The sequence below is a fragment of the Alosa alosa genome, chromosome 20 (genome assembly GCF_017589495.1).
Source record: "Alosa alosa isolate M-15738 ecotype Scorff River chromosome 20, AALO_Geno_1.1, whole genome shotgun sequence".
Lineage (NCBI taxonomy): Eukaryota > Metazoa > Chordata > Actinopteri > Clupeiformes > Clupeidae > Alosa > Alosa alosa.
Window position 1 is genome coordinate 5518343 of NC_063208.1, and position 5162 is coordinate 5523504.

A 5162-nucleotide genomic window follows, 5' to 3' on the forward strand; every position below is an offset into this window, starting at 1 on the left:
TTTTTCAAACAGTCATTTTAGTGAGACATTTTAAATGTCATTTTAAAGCAACAACAGGCAATTCTGCACAAACAAGCAGATAAGATTTTGCATGTTTCCAATCGGACAATCCTGAACTTATTAAATGAATGTTCCTCTTGGAAAACAATTTGCAGCAGAAGCAAAAGAGGCTATTGTTCTCCATGGAAAATATCAGCCAACTTCTTGCCATCTTTTCACCACTAACTAATGTCTTTTTAAAATAGTGGTGGTGGCAACTTCTCCCATCACTTTCACTCCTTTGGAAAACAAAATCAGGAGGCAACTTACAGGGTCCTCTGCGAACCATTCCAGTCCGAATCCTGTCCGTCAGAAGTGTAGGCCATTTAGCAGGGTCAGTTGACAGAGGCTCCTCAGCAGTGGGGCATTCAGCTCCAGGCATTTCTATCAGACAGCATATTGTCACATTACTCAAAGCACATAGCAGAAGAACATAACTCATAGCCCTACTAAGAAATTATCAAAAATCTTATGACTACATTAAATTACTTGTTCTTGTAGCCTAGGCATACCCCCTCCACACACACACACACACACACCTTGAATTTCCCCTGGGGATCAATAAAGTATCAATCTATCTATCTACACACACACACACACTCACACACAAGGAATGAGAGAGAGAGAGAGAGGTAAAAACCCACCTGAAGGCTCATACTGAGGAGAAGCAGACGTAGAGGGAGATGTTTGTGGAGACATGGATTGGTGCTCATCCTCAAGGACAGGGACCACCTCAGAAGAGGCCTGTGCAGCTGATGAGGTTGATGGCTCCTCCTCATCCTGTGAAACAGGGGCTGTGGGTGGCTCATCTTGAGCAGTGGCAGAGGATGCTCCAAAGTATTTTAGAAGTGCCCCTGAAATTGCAATTGAAATTGTCATTAAAAGACTTCAGGCTACAATTTAGCTCTTATACAAAACAAAACATCCATTGATAGCAAATGTCATAAACATGCCCTTAGGCCTACATGCTAAATGTCTGCTGTCATATTAAATTAGGGAGGAACAATTAGTTCTTTGGTTACTGCCTCGAATAGGCTACTATGCTTTGCACTCTTTTAGTTATGACTGAATGATTGTTGTGATTAAACTGCTGTCACGGAAACTACGGCCTACCTACCTTGTTACATGAAAATTGCGTTGTCTAAACAGCAACGTTAACCAAAATGATGGAAATAAATAATCAGAACTTTGAGGTTTTGACCGTTTTGTTGCAAAGCATAATCCATCTCATGGTGAAATTAGTTGTTGTGTTTGTTAAAACCGAATTATTATTTTATAGGCTAAGCATAGGTATCATTGCAAGATGGCAAACAAACGTAAAAGTTATACTAGGCTAGGCCCTATCAATTAACATTGACGTTAGCCCTTCCTCATGACATGATACTGTTATTATTAGGACATTACATACCTTTATCCTTTGCTCGTTTCTCCTCTTCTACTTTTCTTTTTTCGGAACTGGGCACCCTGATTTTTTTTTCAAACAGTCATTTTTTAGTGAGACATTTTAAATGTCATTTTTAAAGCAACAACAGGCAATTCTGCACAAACAAGCAGATAAGATTTTGCATGTTTCCAATCGGACAATCCTGAACTTATTAAATGAATGTTCCTCTTGGAAAACAATTTGCAGCAGAAGCAAAAGAGGCTATTGTTCTCCATGGAAAATATCAGCCAACTTCTTGCCATCTTTTCACCACTAACTAATGTCTTTTTAAAATAGTGGTGGTGGCAACTTCTCCCATCACTTTCACTCCTTTGGAAAACAAAATCAGGAGGCAACTTACAGGGTCCTCTGCGAACCAGTTCAGTCCGAATCCTGTCCGTCAGAAGTGTAGGCCATTTAGCAGGGTCAGTTGACAGAGGCTCCTCAGCAGTGGGGCATTCAGCTCCAGGCATTTCTATCAGACAGCATATTGTCACATTACTCAAAGCACATAGCAGAAGAACATAACTCATAGCCCTACTAAGAAATTATCAAAAATCTTATGACTACATTAAATTACTTGTTCTTGTAGCCTAGGCATACCCCCTCCACACACACACACACACACACACCTTGAATTTCCCCTGGGGATCAATAAAGTATCTATCTATCTATCTATCTATCTACACACACACACACACACTCACACACAAGGAATGAGAGAGAGAGAGAGAGAGAGAGAGAGAGATGTAAAACCCACCTGAAGGCTCATACTGAGGAGAAGCAGGCGTGAGGGAGATGTTTGTGGAGACATGGATTGGTGCTCATCCTCAAGGACAGGGACCACCTCAGAAGAGGCCTGTGCAGCTGATGAGGTTGATGGCTCCTCCTCATCCTGTGAAACAGGGGCTGTGGGTGGCTCATCTTGAGCAGTGGCAGAGGATGCTCCAAAGTATTTTAGAAGTGCCCCTGAAATTGCAATTGAAATTGTCATTAAAAGACTTCAGGCTACAATTTAGCTCTTATACAAAACAAAACATCCATTGATAGCAAATTTCATAAACATGCCCTTAGGCCTACATGCTAAATGTCTGCTGTCATATTAAATTAGGGAGGAACAATTAGTTCTTTGGTTACTGCCTCGAATAGGCTACTATGCTTTGCACTCTTTTAGTTATGACTGAATGATTGTTGTGATTAAACTGCTGTCACGGATTTGTTGCAAAACTTTGAAACTAGCCTACCTACCTTGTTACATGAAAATTATGTTGTCTAAACAGCAACGTTAACCAAAATGATGGAAATAAATAATCAGAACTTTTGAGGTTTTGACCGTTTTGTTGCAAAGCATAATCCATCTCATGGTGAAATTAGTTGTTGTGTTTGTTAAAACCGAATTATTATTTTATAGGCTAAGCATAGGTATCATTGCAAGATGGCTAACAAACGTAAAAAAGTTATACTAGGCTAGGCCCTATCAATTAACATTGACGTTAGCCCTTCACTCATGACATGATACTGTTATTATTAGGACATTACATACCTTTATCCTTTGCTCGTTTCTCCTCTTCTACTTTTTTTTTTTTTTTTCGAACTGGGCACCTGATGGCTTTGACCGCTTTCTGTCCATCGTGTTTGGCACTCGACAGTCGACAACGATCAACAAATTCCCATGATCCACTCGCGACCACAGTCAAGACCAAACCAATTCACCTGGGTGACCTCTTAATCGTTTTGTCACCTATTTTTATTAGCCATTTCACACAGTTAATTAAATGTGCAGGAATCATAGGTCTGCATTCATAACATTATGAGATGTGCGTTGTTTGGAAGAAAGTCAAGGTGTGACTGATTTTAGCCCACTAATAGACTGTTGTAGGCTACTATACAGTGGGTCCCCATTCATCCCCCCTTTTCCGTTTCATTAAGGAGACCCAGAGGTGAACTGCCCCCCGCAAACCCCTTCCTTCGCCCCTTCCTCTGCACAGTGCAGTGCAGTAGGCCTACCTTCTGAGCAACAGGAGCCAATTCCTAATTCCTCACACAAGTGATGGATAATAGAAAATCGTTTTGCGACGTTTATTATTATTATTCTTTTTTTTTTTTTTTTTTTTTTTTCGTGCCGCCCCCTACAAGATGCCGCCCCGGGCGACCGCCCTGTTCGCCCGTACCTAAAACCGCCACTGGGCAATAAGGGCTGCAGCTACTGAAGTATAGGCCCAGGGGTTGTCACAGTCATGTTTGGAGCTGTAGCATCAGCAGAAGTCCTGTAAGGACTCGCGTAGAGGCCATGCTATACTATTGTCATTTGAAAAGCTCAGCGGGCAGTATATAGGCTTGAAGAATGAGCTGCTTGTTATAAGAGGGTACAGAAGACATCCATCTTACAGCTGATTTCAGAGGTGATCTGTGGCCTGGGCTTTCTGACTGTGTGTGTGTGTGTGTGTCTGTCAGTGTCTCTCTGTGTATGTGTGTGCGCTGTGAGTGAGTGAGTAAGTGTGTGTGTGTGTGTCTGTCTATCTGTCTGTGTCTCTGTGTGTGTGCGCGCTGTGAGTGAGTAAGTGAGTGTGTGTGTGTCTGTCTGTGTCTCTGTGTGTGTGTGCTGTGAGTAAGTGAGTGAGTGTGTGTGTCTATGTGTCTTGGGCCCTTTGATTGATCAATTGGTTGAGACCTGAAGGTCAGCACAGGGGAGCATCTCCACTCGTTCATTCATCCATTTGTTTCTCCTCTCCTCCTTCCTGCCTTTTCTCTTCCTCCATCCTTCCCTGCCTGTGTGTGTGTGTGTGTATAAAAAAGAGAGAAAAATATATCTTTAATATCCGTTTTAATGGATCAATTATCTCGAGGCACATAAAAAATCTTGCACTAAAGACTTGCACAGTTATTGGTTGATAAAACATGGCAATGAAAACAAATAAAAATTAAATAAGAAAAAGTACACTATAAACCGTCATCTACAGAAAGCATGAGAGTAAAGGGGAAGGGAGAGCATTGTAAGACATACAAAGAAAATTAAAGGTTTGACTATCTCAAAAAGGACACAATAGAAAGCCTGATTTCTTCCCTATACTGAGTGAATCAGTGGGTGGTCAAGATCTCCTGCAGAGGGGGCTCCAGCTGTTACTAAGGGTTACTGAGAGAAGAATGGAGACCTGGCGTACGGTGCAGGTGCCCCAGCCAGTCACGCCACGGCTGTGGCGTTATCAAGAGATAATCACCTGAACCTGGATGTATGGAAGACAGACAGATAGACAGTTGGATGGATTCATGATCAAGAGATATCACTTGGCCCTGAATGTATGGAAGATGGATAGATAGATAGAAATAGATAGATAGATAGATAGAAATAGATAGATAGATATGGGTGGATGGACAGATTAAAACTGAGTGCACACATGGGCCCTCATTTATGAAACGTGTGTACGACATAAAGCAGGTGTAGGACAGGTGTTAGCTCATTTCCACGCAAAGCATGGCATTTATCAATTTGAACGTGAGCGGTGGCTACGTTGAATCTCATGTCAGGTCTCAACGCGTGTACGCAAGTTTTTGAGGCGGCATAGCACGGTGCAGCAGTAAATCGGTTGAAAAGTTCAAGAGTTGAATCCATGGAATATCTTGGACCTAAGACTTCCTGCACATTTGTAGCCTACTTGCCGTAATGTAGCCTGTTACTGTATGTTGACACATTTGATGACTT

At 41.8% G+C, this 5162-nt stretch overlaps 1 long non-coding RNA gene across 1 annotated transcript; it reads right to left on the minus strand.

The window, feature by feature from the left end:
• Window positions 1-333: 333 nt before the first annotated feature.
• Window positions 334-1489, minus strand: LOC125284841. The gene is made up of 3 exons (XR_007191946.1): window positions 1448-1489; window positions 684-893; window positions 334-423 (listed from the first exon to the last, which is right to left on the minus strand). It is a non-coding gene; the product is annotated as an uncharacterized LOC125284841 (long non-coding RNA).
• Between the last annotated feature and the right edge of the window lie 3673 nt (window positions 1490-5162).